Here is a 14,125-nt window from a genome sequence, read left to right on the forward strand (position 1 = left end):
TGAATGTACCACTGGGCTACCCTTGCAACCACCCTACATAGTTTTAAGATCCTGAATGAGAAAGGCATCCAACCAGGAATTTTTTATCCAGCCAAGTTATCCTTTAAGATTGAGAGAGAAATTAAAATGTTCAAAGACAAAGAAAGATTTAGAGAACTAATGAACAAGAGACCAGTCCTACAAGAAACACCAAAAGGAGCCCTGTCAGCTGATTAAAAAAGACAGGAGAGGGAGGTCTGGTGGCAGGCACAGAATTGAAGAATACGAGTAAAGGTAGTTTAAAGGGAAACAGAGAGAGAGAAGGAAAATGATATATAGATCTGACAAGTAAAAACTAAAGAACAAGATGGTAAAATCAAGAACCAATTTTACAGTAATTACTTTGAATGTTAATGAACTAAACTCACCAATTAAGAGATACAGACTGACAGAATGGATCAAAAACATAATCCATCTATACGCTGCTTACAAGAGATGCATCTTAGACTCAAGGACACTGTTAGATTGAAAGTGAAGGGATGGAAAAAGATCTTCTATATAAGCTGTAACCAAAAGAAAGCAGCAGTAGCTATACTAACAGCAAACAAAATGGACTTTAAATGTAAAGATGTCATAAGAGACAAAGAAGGACACTACATATCAATAAAAAGGACAATTCACCAGGAAGAAATAACAATCATAAGTGTGTATGCTCCTAATCAAAGAGCTTCAAAGTACATGAGGCACATACTGGAAAAACTGAAGGGAGCTATAGACATATCAAAAGTAATAGTGGGAGATGTCAATACACCACTCTCCACTATAGACAAATCCACACAGAGGATCAACAAGGAAATAGAGAACCTAAACAATAGGATAAATGAATTAGATCTAATAGACATATATAGATCATTACATCACAAAACACCAGGATATACATTCTTCTTTAGTGCACATAGAATGTTCTCCAGGACTGATCATATACTGAGACACAAACTGAATCTCTATAAATTTAATAACATTGAAATTATCCAAAGCATTTTCTCTGAACACAACAGAGTAAAGTTGGAAATTAATACTCACCAAAGAATCAGCTTTCACAAATGTATGGAGATTAAACAACATCAATGGGTTAAGGAGGAAACTGCTAGAGAAATCAGTAAATATCTGGAGATGGATAATAATGAAAATAAAACATATCAAAACTTACAGGATGTGGCAAAGGCAGTACTGAGAGGGAAATTTACTGCCTAAATGCCTATATTAATAAGAATGAGTAAAATGTGAGGATTTAACTGCTCACCTGCAGAATGTAGAGTAAGAATAGCAAACAAACCCCAAAGCAAATAAAAGAAGAGAAATAATAAAGGCTAGAGCAGAAATAAACAAACTGGAGATCACTAAAACAATAGAAAGAATCCACAAAACTAAAAGTTGGTTCTTTGGGAAAACCAATAAAATTTATGGCCCCCTAGCTAGACTAACAAAGAAAAAAAGAGAGAGAACACAAAATCAGAAATGAGGGGGGGGGGGGGTCATTACCATGGGTCATTGAAGAAATTTTAAAAATCATAAAATAATACTATGAACAAAAACTAGACAACTTAGATGAAATGGACAAATTCCTAGAAACACACGAATTACCTAAACTGACTCAAGAAGAAATAGAAGACCTCAACAAATCAATTACAAGAGAGACAATCAGTCATCAAAAATCTTCCCACAAAAAAAACCCCAGGACCAGATGTTTCCACAGGAGAATTTTATCAAATATTTCAAAAAGAACCAACACCTATCCTGCTCAAATGTTTCCAAAAAATTGAAGAAAAAGGAATGCTACTAACTCATTTTATGAAGCTAACATCACTCTAATACCAAAATCAGATAAAGATGATCCCAAAAAACTACAGACCAATCTCCCCGATGAATATAGATGTGAAAATTCTTAAAGTACTAGCAAATCATATCCAATGCCATATTAAAAGAATTACACATCATTATAAAGTGGGATTCATACCAGGAATGCAAGGGTAGTTCAACATAAGAAAATTAAAAGGAAAAAATCACATGCTCATATCGATTGATGCTGAAAAAAAGCATTCAACAAAATCCAGCATCCTTTCCTGATAAAAACACTTCAAAAGTTAGGTACTGAAGGAAACTTTTTCAATATCATAAAGATAAAGAATCAAGAGTGCAGAGATTGACCATCAAATTTATGGACATTTGATCTTCAATAAACCTTCCCCAAATTCAATGAAATGGGACAGAATAGTCTTTTCAATAAATGGGCATGGGAGAACTGGATTTCAGTAGCCAAAAGAATGAAAGAAGACCCCAACCTTACACCTTATACAAAAATTAATTCAAAATGGATCAAAAACCTAAATGTAAGAGGCAGTACCATAAAACTTCTAGAAAAAAAATGTTGGGAAACATCAGCATCTAGTAACAGGAGGTAGCTTCTTAAACTTTACACCTAAAGCACAAGCTATGAAAGATACAATAGGCAAATGGGAACTCCTTAAGATCAAGAGCTTCTGTGCCTCAAAGGACTTTGTTAAAAATGTGAAGAGGCAGCCAACTCAATGGGAGAAAATATTTGGAAACCATATATTGGATTAAGGCTAGAGATCCTACGTACATAGAGAAATTATACAGCTCAACAACAAAAGAACAAACAACCCAATTATAAAATGGGCAGAGGAAATGAATAGACACTTTTCTGAAGAGCAAATACAGATGGTTAAAAAGCACACGAAGAGCTGCTCATCTTCGTTGGTTATAAGGGAAATGCAGACCAAGACAATAATGAGAATGGCTGCTATTAAACAAATAGGAAACTATAAATGTTGGAGAGGATATGGAGAAATTGGAACACTTATTCACTGTTGATGACGATGTAAAATAGTTCAGCCACTGTGGAAGTAAGTTTGGCGACTCCTCAGAAAACTAAATATTGACTTCTGAGCCAGTAATACCAATACTTGATATATACCCAGAAGATTTGAGGGCCATGGCCTGAACAGACATTTGCACATCAAAGCTCATAGTGGCACGATTCACAACTGCCAAGAGATGGAAACAATTCAGGTGCCCATAAAGAGATGAGTGGATAAACATAATGTGGTATATATATACGATGGAATATTATGCAGCATTTAGACAAAATGATGTCCTGAAACAAATGACAACATGGATTAACCTTGAGGTGATAATGCTGAGTGAAATAAATCAGACACAAAAGGACAGATACTGTATGATTCCATAAAGATGCCAGTGTTTTGGAGCAGCTACAAGGAAAAATCTGAGATGAGGGTATGGTAACCCATGACAAACCGTGAGGACTGTTCTGTAGCTACTTGTCGAAGTGTGCTTTGAAAATTAATACTTTTTTCTTCCTTTTTCTTTGTATATATGCTGTATTTTACAACAAAAAAAGCAAAAAAAAATCTATAGTCAGTTATATTATTATTATTTTATTTATTTATTTATTTTTTCACATGGGCAGGCACCAGGAAACAAACCTGGGTCCTCTGGCATGGCAGGCGAGCATTCTTGCCTGCTGAGCCACTGTGGCCCGCCCACATAGGCAGTTATATTAATATTAGATAAAATAAATTCCTGAAATAAAAAGTCTAAAAAAAAATTCTGTCTGTCATAATGCTGACTGAAATTTAAGAAAGCTATTTATCATATATTTCAAAAAAAAAGAAAGCTTTTGTGTCAAACTGGGTACTCATACAAGACTAAAGTTTAGTTTTCTCCCTGTTAAAACAACATGGATTGTCAGTTTGCTCTTAATGTAAAGTTGTTAAAAAGTTTTTCTTTATCACCTAGGTGTCTGTCTGGAAAACAAAGGTTTTACATCAGAATAATATCCTTGTTAATACTTACGTTGACTTTACCATCTTTACTTCAGAGGACAAGTCTTCTCACTGTTAAGGGGGAAAAATGTTACAAATAATTTGTTCTTCACCTTGTAAAAGTAAGGTGCTAACATAATTTAACATATTACATAGAAGGTGTCTGGGAAGGATTACAGTGGTTAAAAGGGATTTTATGTCTTTTGCTGGTTAAATGTGCATATGTCAAATATTATTCATATATTTAGAGATTGAAAGTTCCTAAACCTTTGAGCAATGTTCATTGTCTATGTTATATGCTGATACTAATCTGTATGATGTTAAACAACAGCATAATGTTGTTAGTCATAGATCATAGAAACAGCCAAATTTGCTTAAGAGTTGCACTGCTTTGCTCTAATACTTCTCTAAAAGTATATGTGGTCAGCTATAGGTCAGATCTCTACATATAACAGGGAACGACTTAAAAGAGAGGCGGGACAAATACACAAATTATATTTTATGTCAATTAACATAACTCTGGTAAGTGTGTATAAGTAAAACAGAACAAAGCTTCTGCTATGGTTTGTTAATATAAAACAACTGTCTAATGTTTTTATTTCTAAAAGTAGCTTCATTTAAAAATGCTTATAAAAATTAGAGCTTAGATTGTAAGCTTTAACTGTTAACTTGAAATTCTGAAATGCTTTGCTCCTTATATAACCTAGTAGTTCCCAGGAACTTTAAATATCTGTGTGACACCTGAGACCCAGATATAGTTCTCCAACTCTGAAAGTCAGCATAATGCCCTACAACTGTTAAAAAAAAAAAAAAAAGGAAAAATTCAAACTCCAATTAAAGTTGTGACTGAAATTGATCTTGTTAAAAGTAATGTAAATTAATATACAAAGTAAAGAAAATAATATTGTCTATATTTTAAGCTTTAATTTTGTATGACAAAAACAAAAATGTTTATTTTGTCCAAAATTTAAATGTTTTGCAGCATACTATCTAATATGTTTAGTCAGTTTATCAGCTTTATTTGATACAGAACCTAGAATAAGGAATAAAACCTTAATATTCTATGCAAGGTAATGTTATACCATGATGCATTTCAGAGTATTTGGGGCAGAAACTCAAAACGTATTTGCAAGTCCCTAGAGGGTCTGGCAAAAACAGAACTATTAAACTTCTCTACCTGGGGAATTCCCAGTATTTTCTTAAGTAAGAAGGGCTCTCAATTTAATAAGCCAAGGCCTTAATCTTGAAGTTTGCCCTTATGAAACATATCTGTAATAGCAAACTGAACCTACTTATAATTAATGCCTTAGAGTCATCTCCAGAGAACCTCTGCTGTTACTCAAATGTGGTCTGTTTTTAAGCCAAACTCTGACCTTCCCCACTACATGGGCCATGATTTCCAGGAGCATAAGCCTGGCCCTGGCATCATGGGACATAACTGGCCCTGACATCATGAGACAAGTCCCAAGGATGAGCCTAGCCCTGACATTGCAAATTAGTTGACCAAAAGGGGGAAAAGAAACAGTTTGAATGACTAAGAAATTTCAAATTGAGTTGAAAGGTCATTCTGAGGTTACTCTTATGCAAGTTTCAGCCAGATACTGCAAACTGTCACAGTATGGCAATATTCCCAGAGACCCTGAAAGATATCCTGGGCGCTAAAAAATTTTATTCATAAGCTTGTCTTTCAGAGACTTAAAACCTCCAGATTGTTCCAATGCCAGACAAGTTCTGAAATTCATAATTATTGGACTCTTCAAGGACAACAGCCAGTTTCATCAGTATCATCCCTTTGCCCCTTAATGGCAATGCCCCTTTTCAGCCTTGAAGCAATTAGAAGAGTTGTTGTCGAGATATCCCTAGAGATTGAGAGATAATTATCAAATAAGAGGGAGAAATTGGAACAGAAAAATTAGGATTTAAGGGATGATCTTAATTCCTGAATCACTATATGGATACTCCTTCTTGCTTTCTGGTATATTAGAGTAGACAGAGGGAAATACCTGAAATCTCTAAATTGTAATCCAGTACCTTGATCTCTGATAATGATAGTATGACCTTTATCTTGTGCCCCTGTGATTGTAAAAACCTTGTGACTAACCTTCATTTGTACCCATTTATCCAGTTTTTCAACTTTAGAGTCTTGTAATAACTAAAGTCAGCCCCTAATATTTATTAATGAAAGGTTTTGGGTCAGCACAGAACTAAGCTGCCCCAAGTTCAGGTTATCTTGATAACTGAGACTGGATCTAACCTAAATGGGCCTGCCTGATATGTGCAGTAGTTTAGATTTAACCTACAAGTCATCTATACCTCATTATAATATTTAAAAAATCACACTCATCATCATATTAAGGCTGCCATTTTCTTGCACACATTCTGTGACTAAGCATGTAATCAGTGTGTGTATTCTCAATAATGAGATCACCTCATCACCTGGGCCCACTGTGCTCATTATCCTAACACCTGCCCATCTTTTGATTCTATGAACCTACCAGAATTACTGCAGTCTGGAAACAGACTTTGGGCTAATAGGCTGTTCTAGTTTGCTAGCTGCCAGAATGCAACACACTAGAGATGGATTGGCTTTTAATAAAAGGGGATTTATTTTGTTAGTTCTTCAGAGGAAAGGGAGCCAACTTTCAACTGAGGTTCTTTCTTACATGGGAAGGCACAAGGTGATCTCTGCTGGCCTTCTCTCCAGGCCTCTGGGTTCCAACAACTTTCCCCAGGGTGATTTCTTTCTGCATCTCCAAAGGCCTGGGCTGAGCTGTGAGTGCTGAGATGAGGTATGCTGAGCTGTTTGGGCTGTGCTACGCTGAGCCTTTCATTAAAGTACCAGCCAATTAAGTCAAACATCATTCATTGTAGCAGGTATGCCTCCTAGCCAACTGCAGATGTAATGAGCAACAGATGAGGTTCACATACCATTGGCTCATGGCCACAGCAACAGAACTAGGCACCTTTACCTGGCCAAGTTGACACCTGAACCTAACTACCATATAGGCCATCTGCTCTCCATCTATATGCCTAGTAATAAAGTTTTTCTCTCTTTGAAACCCCAGTGTCTTAAGAACTGGTCATCTGAGTACCTTGGGCAAAAGAATCTACCGCCTCTGTCCAGTAATAGCAGAAAAGTATAACCCATGATCAAGAGAAAATTCTGTCAAGTGAAACAAAACCAGAAATAAGATGATAAAGTTCACAAACTAAGACTTTAAATAACTATTATAAACATGTTCAAGAACATAAAGAAAAACTTTAACTTAAGGAAGAAAGCAAAAATGACAAAAAATGAAAATCCAGGGCAAAACATCTAATATCTGTAATGAAAATATTGCCGATGTGTGTAACATCAGATTAGCATAGCAGAAATAAAAATAAGTTTACTTGAAAGCAGGGTAAAAGATGGCCTATCAGCCCGAATCAGTCTCCTCAAATTGCAGTAATTCTTTTAGTTTTGTAGAATCAAAAGATGGGTAGGGTTTAGGATAACGAGCACAGTGGCCACAAGTGGTGTAATTAGAAGTGATCTGGTTATTGAGCATGTGCAAACTGATCACATGCATCGTCACAGAACGTGTGCAAGAAAAAGGCAGCCTTAACAGGATGATGGATGTGATCTTTAGCATCATAATGAGGTACAGGTGACTTGTAGGTTAAAGTCTAAGCTACTGCGTATGTCAGACGGGCCCACTTAGGTCAGATCCAGTCTCAGTTTTCAAGATAGCCTGGATGTGGGGCAGCTTAGTTCTGTGCTGACCCAAAACCTTTCACTAATCAATATGAGGGGCTGACTTTAGTTACTACAAGACTGTAAAGTTGAAACACTGGCTAAATGGGTACAGATGAAGGTTAGTCAGAAGGTTACTACAATCACAGGGTATGAGATAAAGTCTATAAACTCATTATCAGAGATCAAGGCACTAGATGACACTTCAGAGTTTCGGGTAATTCCCTTTCTCTGCTCCAATATACCAGAAAGCAAAAAAGAATATCTATATAATGATTCAGGAATCAAAATCATCCCTTAAATCCTAATTTCTCCATTACAATAGTCTCAATATTCTTACATGTATATATATAACTGAGTTCCCAGGAAAAAAAAAAGAGAGAAGGGATGAAAATATAGAGGGAATTTAGAACTTTAAATACAAGTGTTAGAAAGTAAAAGAAATGAAAGAAAATCATTAAAGCTTCCATTTCTCGTATCTATAAAAACAAGAGGAAATGAAATCCAAAGTAAAAAATAAGTAATAATAGTGATAAGATTAGAATGCAATGAAAATAAAAAAACAGAAAATAGAGAAAACCATTAAATGCAACTTCTTTGGAAAGAAATAACTATGAGTCTATAAAGGGCAAATAATCTCTTTGTTACTCACACAAGACAAAGAATCAGAAAAAAGCAGAAGAAATCCTATCATGGCCAGTCTCCTGGAATGGCCAAAGCTGTTCCATCCAGGTCAGGGTCTGTACAGGGAGCTCTTCGTGCTCCAGCTAGCAACAGAGAAGAAAGTCAAATCTATACTGTGTAAGTGTGGTTTCCAATCTGCCTTGGGGGAGGGGGCCCAGCCTGAGAATTCCTTTTCTTACAAGCATCTGGGCTGCTCATTGCTGGTTTCCAGGTTTAAGGTCTGGCTGGACATTTTCATTAGACTTAACATCACCCCCAGGTTAACACAATAGAAAGTGAGGTGGGACACAAGGCTGGACTTCCCCAGGGAAGGAGTGAGGTAAGTAAAGTCTGGGTGATGGCCCCTTAACCAGTACTTGAGACTTCCCTAACAGAAAACAACTAGAATTAAAAATACTCTATGTACCTTTCACATCTCTGAAGGTAGGAACAAATAAATCATAATCCACATAGCACAAATTAAAAAAAATTACCAGCACTATTTAAAATGAGAGAGAAAAAATGCATGATTATCGAAGTACAGTGCTCAATTATCAGTTATAACTATAAATGAAAACGGTTTTGGTTTTGAAATAAGAAATTTTAAAAATGAATTATTTCAAAGAATAGTTAACGACATGAAAGGAAAGGCACGTATAATGAAAGCAGATGGAAAATAAAACTTGGCCAACTCTGGAGGCTAGAAGTGTAAGTAATTATCTACTTCCTTATATGTTTATATACTAATTATTTTTTGAAAAAAGATGCCAGAAATTCTCATGATACTGAATTTCCTCGCATTTCACATAGGACAGCAACGTTGCAAATGTGCAGAAGCACACTTTTATTCCTGAGATATAAAGAATTCTACAAGCTGGAAATTGAATTTTTCTTTTGTATACAAAAAAGAAAAAAAAACTTTTTAAATTTGCAATTTAAAAGCATTATTAACACATTTTTTTCTTGCATTAAATCTTAGGGAGAACAATTTAGAAAAACCATCTCTATTCTTCTGAAGCTTCAGAAAAGCCTTGGAACCTACCCTTGCTAGATAATTTGCCCTGTGCTTGCTATTTGTATTTCTGATTTCCAGACAGCCTTCATATCCTCTTCCCTGTTGGAAGTCCAGTACCTTTCTCTAAAAGTACTTTGCCTCCACAGCTTCCTGCCACAGGGAGAGGTCTGTTTAAAAACTTAGAGGTAGCTTCATAGCAGCAAAGAAAATTGAAAGAACTCTTCATGAAATAAAGTAGCGCTCTATTTCATTAAAGGATAGTAGTAGGCAGAGTTAACTTATTTTTTGTATTGTAGGAAGTCAATTAATAGAGCTTCGCTTATTGAGGGAATTTATAAAATGTTTTTGATTATTCTGAGTGCCTTCATAGTAAAAAAGCAGCAGGATAAATGTTTAAAGATGACACTGTTACATATTTATCCCTATAGCCAAAATACAGTAAATATTGGTAGTAAGATTTAAATATGACTATTTTATAGATAATGATATTGATATCTAAAATAGTAAGTGCTATAGGCTCTTTCCTGTTTAACAAAAGAAAAAGAAAATTAACTCCATTTTTCCTTTACTCAATGTTTAAAATTCTCTAGGAATAATAATCCCCCTCTTGATGTTTCAAACTCCTTACTGTGGTAATAGTTGAGAAATAATCTTGGAAAAGATGGTAGAAAGTTCACCAGAGGCTTGAACTTCAAGAGGGCTTACTTAGCACACTCTCCTCCTTACCAAAGAACTGCCAAAATAACAGAAGGAATATAAGAATAAAAATAAATTCATAGAGTTTTGGAAAGTTGATATGAGAACACCTCTACCAAACAAACCATAATCTTATGAATTTGTTGGAAGCTTTAAAAGAATATGGAATAAGAGTGATAATGAAATTTCAAAAGAGTTGGGAGAAAAACGCATAACTGTCAAAAGAGAGACCATGAAAAAGTTGAAAATTTCGGGCATAATTACAGCCTAACTACAATATCAGAAACATCAGGCACAGCCACTACTGACCCATAACTACATGACAAGCAACAGAAGGGAGCACTGACTATCCACCTTTCTCTAATAAACCATCAGGCTTATCCACCTGTTCTAGTTTGCTAGCTGCCAGAATGCAATATACCAGAAATGGCTTTTAAAAAGGGGAATTTAGTGAGTTGCAAGTTAACAGTTTTTAGGCTGTGGAAATGTCCCAATTAAAAGAAGTCTCTAGAAACATCCAATCTAAGGCATCTAGGGTAAGGTACCTTGATTCAAGAAGGCCTATGAAGTTCAGGGTTTCGCTCTCAAGTGGAAGGCCACATGGCAAACACGGCATCATCTGCTGGCTTCCTCCCCAGCTCCCCAGGAGGCGTTTTCCTTTTTCATCTCCGAAGGCCGCTGGCTGGTGGACTCTGCTTCGTGGCTCTATGGTACTCTCTGCTGCGGCTTTCTGGTGGATCTGTCGTTCTTCTCTGCTCTCTCCAAATCTCTCACTTTCTCCAAAACGTCTCCTCTTTTATAGGATTCCAGAAAAGTAATCAAGACCCACCTAGAATGGGTGCAGACATGTCTCCACTTAATCCAGTTTAACACCCACTCTTGAGTGAGTCACATCTCCATGGAGATAATCTAACTAAATTTTCCAACACATAGTACTGAATAGAGTTTAGAAGTAACGGCTGCCTTTACAAAATGGGATTAGGATTAAAACGTGGCTTTTCCAGGGTACATGCATTCCTTCACATGGGCACACCACCTTTCTTTAATAAACCATCAGGCTAATCTCCCATCGTGCCTCCATTCACTGCTAAAATCTCAGTCTCCGAGGTGACCCACCAGTCCTCCTCTCCATGCTGCAGTGCACACGTCCTGAACTTCTGACTCAGTAACAATCCCCACCTTCCCCTCCTTCATCTTTCACTGTGCTCTTTGGTGTTCCTGATCTAAGATCAGCAAGCTTTCACACAACTTCAATCTCCTCCATTAATACATCCTTCATCTCCTTACCTTAAGGAAAACCTGGAAGTCTCCTGAGAACGTGATATCCGTCGAAGATCTTCCAAGAGAGGCTTCAGGATTAGAAGGTGGGTAGTATCCTTTCTGCATTTCCTTGTCACTTGAAGGTAGTTTCTCCTTTATCAAAAGAAACAGAATCACCAATAATAGTAAATCTAATGGGTTTGTCTAAAAAGAAATTGTTCAACAGGGAAATTGCAAACTGAAGTAAGAGCTTCAAAATAGTTGCAAGTTGCATTAGTTTATAAAGGTAACCAGGGGAGTTGCAAAGGAGAGTTACAATAATTGGTTTACATTTAAGCCCCATATTATGAAGGGTTTTATAAAGCAGAGAATACTCATATTTAGAGGGTTTTATAAAGCAGAGATTGGTTATTATATCATAGATATCTATTTCTGGTAGGTTATAGCTATGGGACTGAAACCAACTTATTGCCAATTGTTGCTTAAACTGCAGCTTGCACAGGATATGCTTTTGTTTTTAAGCCCCACTTTTATTTTTAACTTTTGACAAAGGCTCCTATGACTTCTCAAAAAGGGGACTGCTCCAGCACGCTGTCAATTTGTTTTATTTAACAACTTCCTCCTTTCCAAAGCGAAGCTTCTTTGAAGTATATGCCACGTAGATAGCCACTGCTTACTTTTCTTTCTTCCAACCGTACACCATTGTTTTCTGATCATTCCTCTTTTCTATCGACAACTTAGATTCTTGATCAATATCTTCCTTCCATATAGCTTTAACACTGTCATCTAGCTGATCTCAGCAACTTTGTTATGTCCTATCAAATAACCTATCCTCAAGGCTCTTTTATCTTTTCATTCACACACTCCTTAGCCATGCACATCGATACTCACATGCCAGGCCTTATAATGAAAAACAATGGCCCTGCACTCAAAATCTATATATAAGAAGAACTTAACAATTATGCATCAGCATAGGTACTATGTTTTCAGATCACCTATACCAGTGCTATTTTCATCTGAATATTATAACCATATATGTGGTAGAACTTATCTCTATGGTATTATCATTTATTCCTTTAAATATTCATGTATTTTAAAAATTATACTCAATATTCTATTCTTTATATTTACCCATATATTTATCATTTCTAGTGCTCTTTCCTATAAATTTGCATTTCCCCGTAAATCCAAGTTGCCATGTAGTGTCATTTCCCTTCATCCTGAAGACCTTGCTTTAGCATTTCTTTTTTTTAACTTTTATTTTAGAATTTAGATTTCCATAAAAGTTACAAGATATTACAGACTTGCTGTATACTCATCAAGCTTCCCTAATTTTTAACAAATTACATCAGGACGGTATATTTTAACAGCTAATGAAGCAATATTGATCTATTACTATGAACTAAATTCCATATTTCATTAGAATTTCAATGGTTTTTCCCCAGTGTCCTTTTTCTGTACAAAGGTCCTATCCAGGGTTTGAATTGGTATGGTTCTTTCTCTCATCAGGAAAACCACAAAGGTGAGGTGCTGTTATAACAATATTAAGGGCTCATGCTTTCAACGTGACTTATCGAGGAAAAGGTTTACCTCGATTACCAGGCCAAGGTAGTGTTTACTAGCTTTATTTATAGTAAATATATACATACAGATATCCCCTCCATATCCATAATTCACTCTTTTGAAGAAAGTCACTAAGTGCAGCCCACCGTAAAGGGTAGAGAGTTAGCTCCACCTTCAGGAAGAGGAATATCAACGTAAACTACCTGGAATTTCTCTGTATATGGTATTTTCCATTCTCCATTCTTTCTATTTACTTATTTAATAATTGATATACCAAATTTAGAATTTCTTTTAGCACTGTCTCTGAAAAATTCTATCTGCTTTTGTTTGTAGGAAAATATCTGCTTTACTTATTTATTTGAAAGAGAATTTCACTTGATATAGAATTCTTAGGTAGCAGTTTTGTTTGGTTTTGCTTTGTTCTTTGAACACTTTAAGTATGTCATGCCAGTGTCTGCTTGGTTCCCATTGTGCCACATGAGAAGTCTGCCGTTGCTCTGACCATTGTTTAAGTGCATATGAAATGGTGGGGAGCTTTTCCCCTGGGTGCTTGCAAGAGTCTGTCTTTACCTTTGGCTTTCTGCAGCTTGACTGTGATGTGCCTCGGAGTGGTTTTCTTTGTGTTTATTGTATTTGGGTATTACGGAGCCTCTGGGATTTGCAAATGGATGTTTAAAGTTTAAACCAGATTTGGGGATCTTTGAACTATTATTACTCTAAGCTTTTACTGCCTATTTTTGTTCTTCCTCTCTAGGGTTCTAATTACATATATGTTTGATATCCTGAAATTTTCTCACGAGCATCTGAGTTTCTGATCATTTTTCACTATTTTTCAGATTGCATTAATAATAAATATTATAATATTTATATATTTTTTATATATTAATATTTATTCAAGTTCACAAATTCTTTTTCTGCCATCTCTAGTCTTTTGATGAGCCACCTAATAAATATTTTATTTCATTTGATCTACTCTTCAAATCTAGAATTTCCATATTTTAGTTGCCGTTTTCTTTGCTGAGCTTCCCTATCTACTCATTTATTGATATACTTTCATATAATTCTTTGAACATATTTCTAATTACCACTTTGAAGTTTTTATCTGTACAGCCAACACTGCGGCCCACTCCAGGATAGTTATAAAGACTGTGACTTACCCTGAATGTGAGTCACACTTTCCTGTTTTCTTAGAAAACTAAATTCTTTCCATTTTCAGTGGAAAGCCAGACGTTGTAGACAGTATGATACAGCAACTCTAATTGCTGTTATGTTACTTTGAAGATGACTGGGAGTTTTTTTATTGTTGTTCTAGAAGTCAGTTAACTATCCTGTTTTCAAATTGCAACTTTT

General features: G+C 35.7%; 1 long non-coding RNA gene across 1 annotated transcript; it reads right to left on the minus strand.

Annotated features, from left to right (window-relative positions):
- Positions 1-8,223: 8,223 nt before the first annotated feature.
- On the minus strand, positions 8,224-11,402 carry LOC143651179 (uncharacterized). Its single transcript, XR_013159892.1, has 4 exons — positions 11,240-11,402; positions 10,498-10,781; positions 9,885-9,989; positions 8,224-8,345 (listed from the first exon to the last, which is right to left on the minus strand). It is a non-coding gene; the product is annotated as an uncharacterized LOC143651179 (long non-coding RNA).
- Positions 11,403-14,125: the final 2,723 nt, after the last annotated feature.

The sequence above is a fragment of the Tamandua tetradactyla genome, chromosome 12, assembly GCF_023851605.1.
Source record: "Tamandua tetradactyla isolate mTamTet1 chromosome 12, mTamTet1.pri, whole genome shotgun sequence".
Lineage (NCBI taxonomy): Eukaryota > Metazoa > Chordata > Mammalia > Pilosa > Myrmecophagidae > Tamandua > Tamandua tetradactyla.